Source organism: Monodelphis domestica, chromosome 5 (genome assembly GCF_027887165.1).
Source record: "Monodelphis domestica isolate mMonDom1 chromosome 5, mMonDom1.pri, whole genome shotgun sequence".
Lineage (NCBI taxonomy): Eukaryota > Metazoa > Chordata > Mammalia > Didelphimorphia > Didelphidae > Monodelphis > Monodelphis domestica.
The window spans coordinates 194,146,954-194,166,298 of NC_077231.1; the positions used below are offsets into that span (position 1 = coordinate 194,146,954).

The 19,345-nt window shown below is 36.8% G+C and overlaps 1 pseudogene; it reads right to left on the minus strand.

Moving 5' to 3' along the window:
• Positions 1-235: 235 nt before the first annotated feature.
• On the minus strand, positions 236-1,137 carry LOC100013598 (CCR4-NOT transcription complex subunit 7-like; annotated as a pseudogene).
• Between the last annotated feature and the right edge of the window lie 18,208 nt (positions 1,138-19,345).

The window sequence follows — 19,345 nt, forward strand, 5'->3', positions numbered from 1 at the left end:
TAGGGATGTTCCCCTTGGCCACACATGCTTACTAACTGATGGATTAATTACACAGCCACATTTAACCTGAAGACTCTTCTACTTATCAGGATCTGTGGAAGGAATGGTCATAATTAGTACTGAAAGACAAAAGAGAAACCGGTTTGAGAAGGCAGGGTAAAAAAAGAAAAAGCCTTATTGTCTACTGTCCAAGGGATTTAACTGGAGATAAAACCTATATGAACCTATAGCACATGTGTAGCTCCAAACACCAAGGCCTCTTGTCCATCTATTTCATGTCATGACTGCTTGCTGGCCTCCTCTTCATAAGCATTCCCCTTACCATTTTGCACATAGGAGGAGCCTGAACCAAGGCCATACAGGTGCCCACAATAGTTGGCATCATCGATAAGATCTTCAAAGAACATTTCTCTCATTTTGAAAAAAGCCATTCCTGTCAGGAAGGACTCAGATCCTTCCTGGTGCTGTGGGCCTATCTGCTCCAACTCAAGTTGCTCAGCTACTTCCTGCAGAACTCTTGAGGTCCTTGCAGCTCTTCATGAGGTACTTGACATCATAGATGACTGGGAAAAACAATCATAGGATCTCAAAGAGAAGTCCAGCTCTTCTTCAGGTTGGTTAGAGTTGGTCAGAATTTTGATAAAATAGCCAAAGTCATAGCCACTATGAAATGAAAGCCACTTGACCCCCTCATACAGCACAACACCAGATATCATGAGAAGTTCTGCAAAATACTGTGTCTCGATTTCCTTCGTCCTTATGCTTTTTAAACTGGATCCCTGATGTTGTCAAAGGCTCAATGGAGTCCTGGGCATACATGTCCTCCATTAAATTAAACTTGATGCTGAATTGCCATGTAGAAGTTCCTGGAGGGTATTCCCCTTGCTCATTCTTAAATGTCAATCCAAGTTGAATTATCCTTAGCAAGTCTACATTACATCTCAAAAGTTGGTACTGAGAGTCAGCATTACTTCTGAATTGTCCAATGGGTCTTGTAACCACACCTGGAAACTCAGTGTCCATGGCAGCATAATTATACTTCCATATAACTTGATGAGTTTTCTTCATATCATCATCCAGGTTGTAAGCCCAAACTTCACAAATTCTTTAGCTATGATCTACAGTCACTGCTGGCATAGTGGGAATGCAAAGAGTTTAGATGCCAACGAGCATCAAAATATTACACTTGATTGAAGAGTTGTTTTATAAAATAAGTTTTCTTAATCTTTATTTTTGTACCTCCACTGGTACTGATACAGTTGTCGTGCTCTTCTGCCTCATCCTTGCCATAGAGTCAAGTCTCAGCGGCGGCCCCATAGACACCTCTCACTGGCCGGGAGAAGGGAGTGTGGAAGCTGCATGGCAGCACTTCTCCTCACCTCTGATTTATTAATTAGTTAAAATATCTATTTATTAGATAAAGGGTTTGGTATAATAGGTTAGGAAAGAGGGAACAGGAAGTCCCTGAACTATATTCCTCCTATGGTTTCTTCAGGAATTTAAAGCTCAAGTCTAGGGACTAAGTCCCAGACAATCTTAGTATCTTTGTAGGTTCAAGATGATTGTATTTCTTGGCACAGAGATATAGCTTTGAAGGAGTCTTCTGAAGGATAAGCTATTTCTATCCCCAAAGGGGAAAAGTCTCTATCTACTCACTATGAGACAGATGGATAGTCTAGATCTTTTCTTTTGAATGAGGGATTTATAGCTAGATATGCTCAGTGGAAATTGCTCCTTCCTCTTTTCAGTTCAAAAGGGAAAAACCTGAATCCTCAACTGCTCCTCTCCTTTTCTTAGCTGGAAGTTCCATTCCCATCCCCTATTGGCAACCACAGTTCTATCTCCTTTTTTCATGAGATAACACTGCAAATCCAGTCCTTGTATTTCCTTCAATATTTCTCTCTTTCACACCAGTAAGATCAAGGATAAAGTAACAATTCCATTTATAACCACTATTAGAAATACCAATTATATCAATAAGACAAGAAAAATAAATCAAGGAAGGCAGAAATACAATTGTCACTTTTTTTGGTACATGGTATGATAGTGTAATTACAAAACCCTGAAGCATTAACTAAAATGGATGGAAATAATAACTTTAGAAAAGTCACAGAGCATAAAATACATTTACATAAATCTTCCACTGTGCCATCTGGAATATTTGTGCTGCAGACAACAAACTTTCCTTCATCCTATATCTTTTCCTCCCTTACTCCTTCTATCTTCTAGTAATCACTAATACTTGACTGTGTCCTAATGAAAGCTTCCCTTAACCCCTTTCTAGTATTAGCTACATCTTCACTTATTCTCCTCAACTCATTGGTCAAAACGGGGGAGTTAGAAACCTTCTTTCTTCCCATGATCAATTTCAGATTTTTCCTTTACTTCTATTACTTAGGAGCTTCCTCTTCTCTGTAGTTCTTGCTATTCATATTTACCACCGAGTCAAAATCCTGTTGATTTTATCTTTAGACTTTAAGTCATTCCCCTTCCTTAATCAAAGAGTTTTGTACCTGGCTCACAATTTTTCTCTCCTCCCCAACTCTTGCCCTCACAGTAGGAGGCTTCAACATACACGTTGACTCTCCCTTAAAAACCCTAACTATTCAGTTCTTAAACTTACTCATTACTCCTCCACCCTACCTTAGTCACAGAAAGATAGTTATATCCTCAATCTTGCCATTGTATAAGTGGAAATTTTCTACCTTTGGACTATGTTCTCCAGAATTATTTTTCATCTCCCAGCATCCCTTTCCCTGTGTCCTCACATTTGTGTGTTATGTGATTGTTTATAACTTTCTGTGACTCTTCTCTCTCTTCTTCCCTGAGACTATGGCTTAAGTTAGTTAGCTCCCTTTTAACTCATTTTTTAAAAATTTTAATAAATCTTATAAATATAATACTTGAATTATTGTATACTCATTTTAATTCTCCCATTTGATAACCACTTTGGAAAATGAATTCTCAAATTTTTTAGTCAGATAGCTTTTTCAGTAACAATAGTAAGTTTGCCTGGTCTCTGCCCATCATGAGAGCCTGGTGGCTGGGTTTCCCTGCGCTCACCCAGCACTGCTGCCTGTGTTACTGCTGCTGCTGCCGCAACTGATATTCTAGAGCTCTTCCAGCTGCCTCCTGGTTTTGACCAAACACTGCCTAGGTGGTGTGAATTTTAAAACTACTCCACCCTACTCAGATGGTACTTTAGAAGATTTGATTTAGCTATCTCCTGATTGTAACAATGAAGACACTCTCTTTAACAGAATCAGGAATGTCTTGTAGTACTTTACATTACTTCACCCTACTTAAACATACTTTAGGGGAAGATAAAGTTGTAATCTCCTGATTGAACAATGAAGGTACTTAGTTCTCACCTTATAGTGAAGCTAGAACATTAAGCTAAGTCTATTTTTAGATCTAATACAAAAAGATGTTAAGTATCTATAAAGGTTAAATTAATCACAAAAAGGTCAAGTAACTAACAAAAGGTGAATTTAACAAAGAAGTGTGAAGTAGCTCAAAATATATAATCTAACCAGAGAAGGTGAGAACTAAAGAGTTGACAATCCTGGAGAAAATCTAACCAAAAAGGTGAGAACTAAAGAATGGGCAGTACTGGAAAAAAGTGTCTGCTATGATTAGTAGATGTGAAAATTTAGAGGAGGAGACACAAGAGTGAAAGGTCTATAAAAGAGGATGAAAAGTTCAGATTGGGACATTTGGAGTTTCAGACATGCGGGCATTCAGATATTCAGAACTCAGCCTGGAGGAGCTCACTAAGACAGCTTCCTTGAGATGGTCTCGTGGTGAGTGATAAAAGACTGACTGCTTTTCCCTTGGGCTCAGAGAGGCCCCTTTGGCCAAGGCCTTTTAACTCCTGCCTGGCTCAGTCTGAGCCAGAGAAGTTTAAATTAACTCTTTTCCTGTCCCTCTCTCTTCTCCTTAATTCCTTCTCTCTATATTAATTAAAATCACCATAATTTCCAGCTGACTTGGGTATTTTATTATTTTGATTTTCCCTGGTAACCAAATTAATTTAGATTTTTTTTAAAGTCATAACGTTAAAATTATCATTTACAGTGGTCCTCACCCAATCTGCAGCCACGACCAGACCCACCACAAAAGCCTGCCATTCTGAACCACCTTTTTTTCCACAGAGGGTGATGTATTAAAAAAAAAAGAAAAAAAAAGCTCCCACCCTGAATCCACCTCCCCCACATGTGGGTTTTCCAGCCTGCCCTGGCAATTTTTCATTGTGGAGAAGTGAAACCATGATATTCAGCCTCATCCCTTTCTAGTTTCTAAGCAGGTTTCTTAAGCTACCCCTGGTTTCCTAGTTTAGAGGGCTGTTACTAAAGGTTTTTCACAGGGAGGGCACTTAGTCCAAATCAGTAGATTTAAAGTCAGAATTTTGAGGAATAAGCCTGATTTTTTCTCTTGACCCAAAACACTAAGGAGTACTCTTTCTCTCCTATGCAAATATGCTATTGTTCTCCCTCAAAGTTTTGCCTCCTAGTTCATTTACCCTGTAAATAAAATTCATTCCATTTTTTTTTTTGAGGAAAAATGCTGTTTCAAAGCATGTTTGAAACTCTGAAACAACAGTTTGAGTCGGTAGAGCTAAAAAGTGCAGTTTGAATCTGCTTTCTTTTTCTTTTCCTGGGAGTTTTTATTTTCTTTAGAGATTTCCCACTTTATTTACTTCTTAAAAATATGCAGCAATAAGCTAGGCTGCTTGAATTCCAGACCAAAATGGAATATTCTGACAAAGTTTAAAAAATCTTAAATACTCTCAACATGCAGAATGGAGATTTTGCCCAGTGCTTGTATGAGAGGGGTGAAAAAAGAAATGCAAATGGATAATAAATATTGGGGGAGGGGAAGAAAACAATGAGATCTGGAGATGAATTTTAAACCTTTTCAGACCCCATTGTTTTGTTGCTTGCTAACTATTTTCAGTTTGTTCCCCTCCATAATCGCAAACAAGTCTATTGGAATTGGAGAAAAGGATTTTTGAATTCACTGCCTGTACCCTGTCAAAGCTTCTTGTTTTTACTGATTGCTTTAAAGATTAATTTTTTAAGTTCCTATATTAATATAATCAATATCTTTTTATTTCATTGAATCATTTTAATCTGCTATGTTTTGTCTATTAGATATATTATTACATTGTGTTTTATTTGTACCTTTCCCCTAAGACCGTACTGAAGAACATCATTGTGAAAGCCCATAAACACTTTTTTTTCAGTAGAAAAACTCCTTAGTGATGTTGCATTTGTCACATAGATGATGATGGATGGACTTCATTAAAAAAATGGATACAACTTGTATACAACCTTTGGAGAATTTAATGAACTAAGAATTTAAATTAATTTTAAGGGGTATTCAGAAATGATGTTTACATAACTAATAGCTTGTGAATGGATGGTTTATATATATATATATATATATATATATATATATATATATATATATATAATAAAGAATGTTGTATTAAAGGTAGAGAACAAAATAGAAGTTCCTGTCATACAAGTTTTATATAAACCATGAAGCCAAAGTAAGTTTCTGCATTTTTTTTGACTCTTCAGTTTAATTTACTTCCACCAGAACAATCTAGATTTCTTGGTGATGTTTTAGATCCCCAAAAAGATTTTCATCAGCAGTATATTGTGAAGATTGGATTTAGCTATCACCTGACTGTAACAATGAAGGCACTTAGCTCTTCCTTTGTTGTGAAGATTGAATTGTAATCTCCAGTCTACTTTTAGATTTTAATCCCCAAAGTGTTAACTCAGTATTTGAAGTGGATCTACCCATTTTAATCTACAAAAAAATAACAAACAACTAAAGGTGTGAACTAACTACTAAATGTATGAACTAACTACAAAAGGTATGGTATAATAAAACCAAAAAAGGTATGAACTAAAGAGTGGGCAGTCCTGGAGAGAGTGTCTGCTGTGATTGGTAGATGTGAAATTTAGGGGCGGTGACACAAAAGAAAAGTATCTTTAAATAGAGGATCACAGAGGCCAGAAGAAATAGATCAAAGGACTCTGACTCAGAGTTGGACTGGAAGATCAGTCTCTCAAACTTGGAGTGAAGAGTCACTAGGAGGAGAGACTAGAAGACAGACACTCAAACTTGGCTGTGGAATTCAACCCTGGAGGAGTTTGTGCAGGAGACCTCAGACTGCTTTCCTTTTAGACAGTCACCATGGTGAGTTAAAGGCTGACTTAGTTTCCCTGCCTTTCTGGAGGTGTGAACCTCTGAGAAAGGCCCATTGTCTTGAGACTCCTTTCCCCACTATTATATATATATATAAACCCTTACCTACTGTCTTGGAGTCAATCCTGTGTATTGGCTCCAAGACAGAAGAGTGGTAAGGGCTAGGCAATGGGGGTCAAGTGACTTGCCCAGGGTCACACAGCTAGGAAGTGGCTGAGGTCAGATTTGAACCTAGGACCTCCTGTCTCTAGGCCTGGTTCTCAATCCACTGAGCTACCCAGCTGCCCCTCCTTCCCACTATTATAAATAAAATACCATAAATTCCATTTACTTTGATAATTCATTTTGGGATTTATAAATTAAAATCCCTGGCAAGCACCTATTAGATATTCAGTTCATAATAAAAATTTAACAATAGAGGTTTGTGTTTTTTCTAGGTTCTTCTGCCAAATTTTGGTAATAGATTTTGTTAAAAATATCTTTGCCATGGTTCAAAGATTTGCTATACCTATAAAATGTGTGACAAATATCCATAAGTTCATAGGTATTTTTTTTTAACTCTTACCTTCTGTCTTGGAGTCAATACTGTGTATTGGTTCCAAGGCAGAAGAGTGGTAAAGGCTAGGCAATGGGGGTCAAGTGACTTGCCCAGGGTCACACAGCTGGGAAGTGTTTGAGGCCAGATTTGAACCTAGAACCTCCCGTCTCTAGGACTGGCTCTCAATCCACTGAGCTACCCAGCTGCCCCCCCATAGGTTTTATTTTTTAATGTCATATAACAAGTGACTATATACAGCAACTCATGTGAATCCTATATGATAGTGTGTTTGTTTGCTATTGTCATTAACTGGGCTATTCTGAATTTTGGGAATTTTGATACTTTCTTTAAATGTGTATTATCTACTGTACTACTGTTTTAGAAATTTGTTACTTTGTAAAAATCATTTGCACTCAAACAGTGGTTCATGGCCAAGTTAAAAAAGGAGATGGAGCTCATTTTTGGTGAGGTACCTTTGTATTCTACCTCTCCTTGGCTGACACAATGTGTCACTGATTGTAAGCTATATATATATTTGATTTTTAAGACTTTTTTATTATTGTTTTTCTTTGCATGTGCAATATAATATTTGTTTTATTTTTCTCTCCTTTTTGTATTTGAAGTATATGTCAATAGTATTGAGATTTTTCTTTAGCCTTTTTTGATTTTGCAGTAATATAAATTTAAAATACATTTGCCTTAATGTCAATGCATACCCCCAAAAGCTTTAGACTATAGAAATAATGCCATTTATTGTTTAAAAATCATGGGACTTTGCTTAATGATTCTGTCTAATTCCAAGAGAAACAAATGCAAAAAAGAGCCACTGCATAGTGCCAAAGAAGCACAAAGCTACCCTGCATAGTGCCAAAAGAACACACAGGTCAAAGAGAACAACTAATCCCATTGGGATTGATAAAGTTTTGAGCCAAGACAAGAGGACTTGAACTTTTTTGGGGTTCGAGGTTGTGGCTATTTTGACATATGTCAGAGGCAGATATTCCCTGAGCCCCGCATTCTATCAAGCGCCTCACTTTGGCTGCTTTCCTGACTCCCATAATCTAGTCCCTTTTCTGTCTTTCATAGTGTGGTAAACTTTCTGTAGTCCTGGCTACTGATAAGGTAACTGCATAATTACATAAATCACTTTAATTGGGCCTTAATTCAAGGACCTGTTATAGGTTTATTTTTCCTTTACTTAGAATTTTTACACATAAGACTTTGATAATCTATATTTCAACCATAAGTTATGTGAACTGTTTGGAGAAGGTGCCATGAAGATGCCTGCATGGACCACATGCTGCACCAGAATATCCAGAGTGAATTTTGGGATGTGATTATTTGAACTGTGTGGGGTTGAATGCATTTGTTTTGTATGTATACTTATATGCCAAAAGGGACTGTCCCCAATTGGCTTTTTTGTCAATGCACCTAGCAATCACTGGTTTTGTTCTCTTTTCCTTTCACCCCCAAATTATTGTAATTTAAAAGTTGGTTATGCTTACAAGATCCATTGGAGAGACCAGTCTTCCAAGGAATCTTAGAGGGGTATGTGTAATTGGAAATCTTGTGCTTTTGAACTACATTTCTCAAGAGCCCACTGATTTTCTGTTGTTACATGCTGACAAAGACAGGAGATTAAATAGGGTGGTCTTTCATGGCTAGGTCTCTTTGTTTCCTGGGTCATGACTTTGGTGGAATGGACTGTTTGAACAGGTAGATTAGCCATGGGCATGTGGTTTGGTTTTGTTACCTTTTTATTTTGTTACTTCTAGTTATTATTAATAAATCTTATAAAATATATTTTATTTTATACATATTATAGATTAATTTTAATTCTTATACCATCAACTACAAACATACCATCTTCATGCTAAAGAATTCTGAAGTCCCTTTATCTGATCATAATTTATTTGCTTTCTACCTCTCCCTCTGCCTTCTTTTGTCATCTTGACCCTTGGTGAATCAGTTGAACTCAGTTAATGTTTACTAAATTGAAATAAAAAAAAAAACAACTAATGAGAAAACATGATTCTACCTATCTTAAGAAAAAGAAATTGAGTTACATGTACTGGCACGGAGAGAATCTTAGGGCAAGTTTATCAATTTTAATAACATTTTCTATAAATATTACAATTTATGCTGGAGAGGAATTTTCTTTTGTACTATTTTTAAAGTATCATATAAATTGTTAGGTTTTGATAGTGTTATGGGGATTTTACGAAAGGGGAAAGGGTTTATACCCAAGGGAAAATCACATTTAAATAACTTGAATTTATTAACAGAGAAGGGGAAGATGTTGGGGAAGGAATAAAGGAAAGGGTAATATCTGACTTTTTACCCACTATATTTTATTATCTAAGCTTACACTGTCTAACTATCTTAACTAAAGACTATTAAGAATAAATCCCACAGTAAACCCAGAATTTTACACACACACACACACACACACACACACACACACACACACACACACACACACAGAGTCAATGGTTGGTCAGATATCAGGAATCCCAGTTGTAGTGTCCTCAGATGGTCCCAGCAAGGTAGAGGAGGTAGAGGTCTTTTCCTTTTTTAAACTACCTACCATTCTTACTACCAGGTTGACTACCCTTTCTGCCTAACTTTGCTAGGTGTCCTTAAAAAATTCTATTAGAATGATGTATGTCAAATTTTAATACAACGAATGTAACTATATCTAATTGTTGTTATAGTTTCCAGGAGGGAGCATGGTGATTCTGTTGTTGGAAGAAATGCTGGACTTCAAATTATTATCTCTACCTAGTTTCTATAGTTTTGCTAACTGAGACTCACAACAAGGTAATTTTTTTAGTACTGAAGAGCAATTGAAAGGAATTTTCTCACTCTTAAATCATAGGTTGAACTCAGAAAGTAGTAACTCATCAGAATCAAAAACATTTATTCAAAGTCTCAGGGCTTATCATCAACTTTCTGGTCTACTGAAGTGTGTTGGAAATGTTATCAACTGGCTCTTTGGGGAAAAAAAAGCACCACATCTAAGACAGATTTCTAAGTTTACTTTGCATTATTAACATTTTCTCCACTCTCTTCTATGTAGACAATCAATAAAAAATGTTTTTGTTGTTTATCCTTTGAACAAACCATAAATCATGTCCTGGTTCATACATAGTATTTGCAGGTTTCCAAGTGTATTGGCATCTTAGAAAGCTCACACTCAAAACTTATCAACTGACTCTCCAGCTGCTATGTGCTGGCTCCAGCATAACTCTTAAGGGAGTTATAGAATCAGATGAATCAAATATCTTGTCTGTAGAAATTAACTAAGGCTAAAAGGAACAGGTAAAATAAAGAAAGTAAGAGTTTGAGTCTAGGGTGGTCAAGACAAAATAGAAAAAAATGGGAATGCAAGATTCAGAATCCAGGGGATCAAGTAGCTGAGATTTAGCACCTAGGCCAAGGAAAATAAATCAAGGGCTAGGAAGAATATTTGAAACAAAGGGTCAAAAACACAAGACAGAGAGTTTAAGAAATACAAGGGTAGAATTTAGGCAAGGGTTTTGGGCAATAGGCATGGTTCATTAGCCCCAACAATGGAGCTTGAATCAAGTCATATGGAAGAATATGTTTCCTCCCTGGAACTGGTATTGATCTAATAGGGTGAGGGGATCTTAAATTCTACATGGGGACAATGATGGCAAAGTCAATTGGTTGGATTTGACACAAGATTATTCACTGTAGGGGAGTGGTTTCAAGGACCACAACAACAAAAGGCCTAGCAATTCACATGGATTACCATTATGGTATGCATTAATAAATTAAATATATTGATACATTAAAAAGATAAATTTGTAAATAAAATATACAGCATCAATATAGCAAAGAAGCTACATACTAAATGATGTTTTTCATATATGCATTTCAGAATTTTTCTAATGTATGTCAATGCTATTTTGACTAATAAAGTATAAATTAATTTAAAAGCATTGCCAAATTCATACTCATTTTTATCAGGTTCTCAATTAACAGTTATTAACAGTTCAACTACTATCATGTAGGGATCCAAACTTCTTTTTGTAGTTATAAAGATTCATTGCTACCTTTAACACACCACTTTTTACTTCTCCTCCCCTGCAGTAGAAGGAATGGTTTTCACTAGAAAAAGCTACAGAATTTGGATACATTGCCAGACTGAAGCATAGTATAGGTTGGGAAGCACTGATTACACTTCAGCCCTATCAATAAGGAGACTGACTGAATCTAAAAAGAGAAGTGATTTGCTGAAGGTCCCAGTTAGTGGTGACTAGACAGCTTTGCCCAAATGGATGGCTTTTGTGTTTGAGGAGTTCCCTCATCCTATACCACCTACAATTTTTCCTTTGAGACAATGTAGGAAGAAGGAAAACTAGGTTACTTTGATCTTTTTGCCCACAGACAATAGATCTTTAAGGCACTCATGAAAGAAACTTTTATACTTCTCTAAAGGACACGTTAACATATCAACAGGAACATATTCTCCATGAACACAGTGTCCTTCCTTCTCTTAGTGAGAAATAAAGCACAGGTAATAAAAGAAAAAGAAAAAAAAAGACAAGTTAATTTCACACAGTCTCATACAAAAATTTCTTTGGTATAAACTTAAATTTGTAAACCTTTTTAAAATTTAAATATTAAACTATTACCATGTTTTTGTATGAAGCACTTTAAGACCTTCCCCCTACCAATAATGACTGAATTGAAATTAAAATTTTTCTTTGTCTATGTTAACAGGATCTGATTTTTAGCATCTTTTAAATTTCTAGTCAAGAACATATATATACCTCAGGTATAGCCAAAGGAAAATAAAGAGCATTGTTATATTTGGGTACTTATATCTTCAATATGATTTTAACAGGAGATAACTTAGATTTCAAAATTCACAGGATAAATAAGTAAAGATATAATACTGAAAAATTTGTATTCTCAATCACTTTTTATAAAGGGTTTTTTAATGCTTAGAGTTACTTTATCAGAACTCTTCTTGAAATGAAATTTTAGAAGCAAAATTCATTATTTGAAGTTTAGTTCTTCCTTTTCCTTCTTTATTGTCTTTATAAAATAATTTCCAGAAAACAAAAACATTTATCTAAATAAATGTATGTGCAAAATTATCATTATTGTAGACTGATTTTCTTTCCTTCACTAAAAAAAAGACTTGTAATTGTCCCCAAGAAAAAATAAGGGGATTAAAATGAGTGAAGGTGGGAGGGAAGAAGGGATAGAGGAATATTATTTACCCCATGAATAAAAGAAGATTGATGGAAAGTTGTCTCAAGAAAAGCAGTATGAAATAATAGTGTGGGTGAGAGCAAACCTAATGGATTGCGTCATATATAATCCTTTCCACTTCACACACAAACTCCTTGTTTCTTCTGGTGGATGAGCACATGGGACAAGGATGTTTAGGATTTAAAACATAACTTTGTGACTTAAGGTTCTTCTTTTTCCAGATAAGCAATAGTTTTTTAATATGCTAGTTTTATACTAGAGGATAGTTATGTGACACAGTGGATAGAGTTTTGGGCCTGGAATCAGAAAGACTCATCTTCCTAAGTTCAAATCTGGCCTCAGACATTTACTAGTTGTGTGACCCTGGGCAAGTCACTTAAACTTGTTTGGTTTAGTTTCTTTAGCTGTAAATAGAGCTAGAGAAAGAAATGACAAACCACTCCTGTATCTTTGCCAAGAAAATCCCAGATGAGGTCACTAAAAGTCAGAAGTGATTGAGAAAAACATATTAGAGAGGTAGCATGGTAGACAATCTCTTGTAGATACAATACAAAATAGAGAAATGATCTACATAGTCTGGCAAACTGAACTCATCCAGAAAGCAGAATAGGAGAGTAGAGTGTATTAAAAGCCAGGATCCCATAATATGCTGTCTACAAGAGGAAAAAAAAAACATTTAAAGCAGAGAGACACACAGAGTAAAAATAAAGAGGTAGGGAGCAATTAAGATCTTAGACAAAGTAAAAATGAAAGTGCATCTAATTAAGAGCCAAAGAAGGAAATTATATCCTGCTAAAAGTTACCATAGACAATGAAGTAATATCATTATTAAACACATATGAATCATATTACATAGCATACAAACTCTTAAAGAAGTTACATAAGTTACCAGAGAAAATAGCCAATAAAATTATATTACTTAAGGTTATCAGCCTTCCCTTCTCAGAATTAGATGAGTCAAACCAAAAAATGAACAAGAAAGAAATTAAGGAGGTTAATAGAATTTTAGAAAAAATAAATTTTTTAGACCTCTGGAGAAAACTAAATGGGAATAGAAAGGAATTTGCTTTTCTAGTAATAGTATATGGCACTTCACAAAAACTGATCATCTGATAAGACTTAAAAGTCTCATAACCAAATGCAGCAAAGCAAAAATATACTAAATGCATTCTTTTTAGGTCATAATGCTATAAAATTATATTTGACAAAGAGTTGCAGAAGAAAGACTAAAATTTAATAGGAAACTAAATAATTTTATCTTAAAGAATGAGTGGGTCAAAGAACAAATCATAGAAATAATCAGTAATATTATTAAAGATTGATAACAAGGAGACAACATACAAAAATTTTGAGGATGCAGGCAAAGCAGTACTTAGGGGGAAAATTTTACCTCTAAAAATCTATATCAAAAGAGAGAAAGAGCAGATCAATTAATTTGGCATGCAACTTTAAAAAAAAAGCTAGGAAAAAAACAAATAAAAATCCCTAATCAAACATCTAATTAGAAATCCTGAAAATCAAAGTAGAGATGAATAAAATTGAAAGTAAAGAAATCATTGAAGTAATAAATAATATAAGGAGTTAGTTTCATGAAAACCCTCCAATAAAATAGATAAACCAAAGGTTAATTTGATTAAAAAAAAAAGAAAACCAAATTGACAGTATGAAGATGGAAAAGACAAATCCACAACCAATGAATAAAGAAGAAATTAAAGAATTATTAGGAATTATTTTGTCCAATCATATGCCAATAAATTTGTTAATATAAGCGATCTAGATGAATAAATAAAAAAATGACTCATTAGCAGAAGAGGAAATATAATTCTTAAATAACCCCATCTCAAAAAAGAAATTAAACAAGCCATCAATGAATTCTCTAAGAAAAAAAAGCCCCATAGCCAGATGGTTTCAAAACTGAATTCTACCAAACATTTTAAGAACAATTAATTCCAATACTATAGAAACTATTTAGAAAAATAGCTGATGAAGGAACTCTTCCAACTTCCTTTTATGGCACAAATATGGTATATAGATAGAATCTGCTCCTCCCTCCAGCTTATCCCCACCTTGCAGCATGGCTGGATGTCACATGAATGCTCCAAATAGGTCACAGGTGAAGAGTCCTAGGAACATGATGTGGAACTAAAGGATTCAAGTCCAGGGTTCAAGAGAAAGGATAAAAGGTGTGGGGTGAGACATGATTGGGCTCTCCCTCCTTCCTTGAATGAGACAGGGGAGATGGACAGAGAATTGTACAGGATGATCTGCACATGGTCAGACTTAGTGTAGAAAAGACTAAATCTATGCCTATCTGCTTTCTCTATATCAAGTGATTATTAATAAACTGTATGGAAATAAGTACGAGGAGTATTAATTTAAACCTAACAATGGTGCTGATGCCAAAACTACTATGAGAACAGAGAAAGAAAATTATAGATTACTTTCCCTAATGAATATTGACGCAAAAAACATAAATAAAGGAGGCAGCTGTTTGGCTCAGTGGATTGAGAACCAGGCCTAGAGATGGGAGGTCCTAGGTTCAAATCTGGCCTCAGACACTTCCCAACTGTGTGACCCTGGGCAAGTCACTTAACACCCACTGCCTGGCCCTTACCACTCTTCTGCCTCAGAACCAATACACAGTATTGACTCCAAGATGGAAGGTAAGGGTTTAAAAAAAAAAAAAAGCACTGCTCCAGTATGGGGCTTAGCCCTGGCAGGGCTTGATAATTTTCAACCAGAGGACCAGGTGATGTCTTTAGCAAGGGTTCCACCAACAACACAGCCTCCTCCATATCACTTCCTGTCCCTTCCTCCTTTTTTTTTTAACCCTTACCTTCCATCTTGGAGTCAATACTGTGTATTGGCTCCAAGGCAGAAGAGTGATAAGGGCTAGGCAATGGGGGTCAAGTGACTTGCCCAGGATCACACAGCTGGGAAGTGTCTGATGCCAGATTTGAACCTAGGACCTCCTGTCTCTAGGCCTGGTTCTCAATCCACTGAGCAACCCAGCTGCACCCTCTTCCTCCTTTTTATGGGAACCAATCACAGACTTTCAATTTGCCTAGCACTGTGCTTTAAGTTCTTGATTAATTTAAAAATTGCTGATTGATAGACAAAGAAAGTTTGATTCACTTTTCACAATACTAAGGTAAGTAAAAATGGATATGCTGCAGAAAAAAAGGGGGATACTACAAATAAATTAGAGATGCACAAATTAGTTTACTTGTTGGACCTATGGGTAAGGGAAGAATTTACATCCAAATAAAACAAAGAGAAAATTATAAGAAATAAAATAGATAACTGACTACCTTAAATTAAAAGTTTTTGAATAAACAAAACCAATGCAATGAAGACTGGAAGAAAAACAACAAACTAGGAAGAATCTTTATAGCAAGTGTTGTTAAGGGGGGGAAAGAGGGTTTTTATAAAAAAGGTTGGACTGGATTATTTAAAAATAGGGTCATCAGGAATTTAATTAATTCAAAAGAGATTCATCTACAAAATATAGAAGAGTGAAGTAAGAAGCCAGAGAGGATAGGGTAAGATATCTAGTCTATGCACTACGTATTTTGCTCCGGCCCCTGGCTCAACCCAGGCAGGGGAGAGTTAGTCCTTAGCCAGAGGGGCCGTGGCCCTTGTAGCCAAGGAGAAGAGGCAAGGAGCCTCTCTCAAGAGAATAGGTCTCTCCTGAGGTTAGTCTCTTCATAAAATCCAGGATTCTGGCTTTAGAACCAAAAAGGGATGGCAGTAAAAGAGGTAACATAATGGGGAACATGGTGTGGGGTGCTGAAGAAGAGTTGTTGATACAGTAGATAAGCAAAAGCAAGCAGCTTGCTCCCTTATTCTTTTTCTTGCTTTCTGTATTTGGAAGCATTTGGAACCTGATGGGTTATTTAGAACTACTCCTAAAGAAGTTAGGGCCTGGGGAGCAGCTAGGTGGCTCAGTGGATGGAGAGGCTCAATATATGGTACCATAGGCTAGCAGAATTGTAAGATGAAGTAAGAATAGGTAGATGTCATGGAGTTCCTCTCACAGGCGGAAGTGTAACTCCCAGAAACTGGCACCCTGAAGTAAAGCTCCATTTGCCCAGTGCTGTGGGTTCTCAGAACCTATATAATTTTACTTTCCATTGTCATAGTTTTCAAGATCCCAGAGTCATCTTCATGCCATCATGAAACTTCTGCATGGGGCCTTTCAGGAGGCATTGTGCAATACTTATTTCTTGCAATACTTATTTCTTAATTACAAGAAGTACATCATCTTGCATTCCATAAAATGAATCAAGATATAGTGAGTGCAATCATATGACTTAAATAAACCAAAAAATTTTTTTCTCACTCCATCCCTAGCTAAACATCCTACCTAACTACCAAATCTTCCATAGGAAGCAGAGGCTGAGATAGAAGAGTTGGAGTATCTATAGTCACCGCACAGAGTTATATACTTTCTGATCTAATTGGAAGATTGCTTTTTAGGAAACAAGAAAACGGGAACTTTGGAGCATTTTCCTCCTCTCAGCAGGAGACCAAGATCCTAAATTTCCAGTTTATAAGCAGAGGCATTAACTAGGATTAAGAATTACAGGTATTTCCTTGAATTTCCAAACCTCAGAGCTTTCACAGAGCACTATTTTACAGTTTTAGAAAATAAGAGATTTCAAGGTTTTTCATACTTATTCCAACTTTGAATAGGCTTCCAGTTGAGGGTTGGCCTTGGCTAATTCTAGACTTGAACCTGGCCTTGAGTGTATTGTTGCATTCTTAGAGGCATTTTTTGTGGCCTGAGTCATGTCTCAGTAAAGCAAACAATACTGTGAGGAGAAATGTGTTTAATAGAAAGCAACATGACCTAATTTGTCATAAAACTATTTACTACATGTGGGTTGCAAAGCATTAAAAAAACCCCCTGTAAAACCCCATGCTGAGTTTACTGAATTTTCCTTCAACTCATTCTGCAACAAAGTCTTACATTACATTAGCTTTCTTGGAATAAGATGAAGCAGGAAGTCTCAAGTGGGTTTTAAAGGAAGTTTGGCACCAAATCTAATTTATTGTTAAATCAGGTAATCTGATTAAGAGTTTTGTAAGTATTCTACTGTTTATTTTAGGAAGTTTACACTTAAAGAGCAAGATAAGAAACCTTTTTTATTTATCTACCAAGTAAGAGATCCTTATGTACCATCTGGGCTATGACCAATCCCACCCCCACTCCCCACCCCTCTACCCACCATCTGTCTCCTACTCACTTTTCTACCAATGTTTTTAACTTCATACTGTGCCTTTGGTTTTCTTGCTCTTATCATCAATTTTGGAAGGGGTGATCCTAGGTAATGATCATAGGTCTAAAACACTTTAAAGGCTTTAGAGTCTAATCCTCTTATTTTCCAAATTAGGGCAGTTAGGAGTAAAATGATGTCTCCAAGGTAACATGAGTAGAATAAAAATGAGAACCAGAATTCAAACTCAGGTCCTATGATCACAAGTTCAATGCACTTTGCACTGAGTCATGTTGCCTTCTTCAATGTGTAGCTACATAGGCTACACTGGCTCGCTTTTTCATTCTCCATCATAAGACTAAGGTCAGATGAATCTAGGAGTTGCTAAGGGATATCTCCTGCCAATTTAAGGAGTATAAAAGGATCGTTGTACAGCTTCACCCTATGTGCACGTTTTCAGGGACACATAATCCAGTTTGAGAGGCAGTATATTGTCATAGACAGAGAGATGTCCTTGAATTGAGGGAGACAGATAAAGTCTTGTCCCTTCCTCATACCTTCCTCACTTCCAATTCTTGGAATCTTGAATGTCCTACAAAACCCAGCTCAAGGGACCTTTTCTATGAACCCTTTTCTGATGTCCATGGATGCCAGAGTCTTCTTGTAGAGCCCTGATAAGCGGGGTCTACAAGAGGGGGTTGTCCTTTGTGAGAGGGACCCGAGGAGAAGTAGGGAATCGGGGAACCAGGGTGAAGAATGACAGACACGGACAAGTCAGTGATTGAGTAGGGCAGGCAAACCCCTATGATTTTCTCCTTGCAAGGAAAATGTGAGGATCAATGGAATCCGAGGTTGAGAAGGAGATTAGGGTGGAGAGTGTAAGCCCAGAGGGGACGGAGCCTCGGGGGAGGAAGAGATTCAGATGGAGAGAGAAAGAGGGAGAGAGGATTAGGAGCAGAGCGGAGCTCCAAGAAAGGGGAGAGGACGTTCAAGAGATCTATCATAAGGTTGCCTTTGCTTTTATTCCTATCTGGTCTGGGCAGTACTCCCAAGCACGTAGTGATCACATCATAAAGCATTGACAAATAAGATTGGTCGGTAAAGTAGAGGTAACGCCTTTGGGCGTGTAGATTACAAACCCGCTTTCCCAGGGGAATTGACTCCGAGCATGTTAATGGGTTTGTCCTAGGCAAGGGCCACATGGCCAGGTCAAGATTACATTCACAAACATCATTGGTATAACCTTATGCCTGAAGACACAGTAATCATACAATCATTCATGATTCATAGATGTGACTATGCTTGGAATGCTACACTTCTCTCACAAAATTGCCTTTTGTTCATTTTGCATAGATTCTGGTTATATTTACATTAAATTGAAGTAAGCTCCTTGAGGGTATAGACTATATATTCCCAGAACCCAGCCAAAGCTGGTATACAGCTATACACACAGATGGTTGTATACTTAATCTTGCCATCCCTCACAATTGACCACTTCCATGTTTAAGAATTCTGAAATCTCCTTATCTTCTAATTTATTGACTTTTCACCTCTTCTGATTTCCCTTATGTAATCCTCTTTATCTTCCACCTGACCTCCAATCCCTTGATTCATCAGTTCTCTCCTAGGTCATTTCGCCTGTTCTAGCCACTCTCTTCCCCATCTTGACCCTTTAGTGAATCAATTCTGTTATGGGCATGGAAGGATACCCTTTGGGGTTCGGGAAGGATGCCTTTTGCAAGCATGCAATGACTCCAAAACTTAGCTTAAAAACAAAAAGGGATTTATTCATTTAGAGAGTAATGTTGAGAGTGGCCAGGAGGATAGCAAGGTAGAACAGCAAGATGGGGAGCAGTTCCCTGGGAGGACAGCATGAAAGGAAAGGCTGTTCCCCCCATGACATCGGTTCTGGGGATTTTATACATTCTTCACAACAGTTAGTCACTCAGGCATGAGGTGGGGTGATTGTACTGGGGTCTGCCTGGGGACATAAAGATTCCTTAGTTTTAGGGGACAAACAGATGTCTGATAGGATCGAGGTGTGGTCTGAAAGTGCATCTTTCTGACCATCTAGAGGATGATCAAAGGAAGGTAGTCATCTCAGGACTCTAGGTGGGGT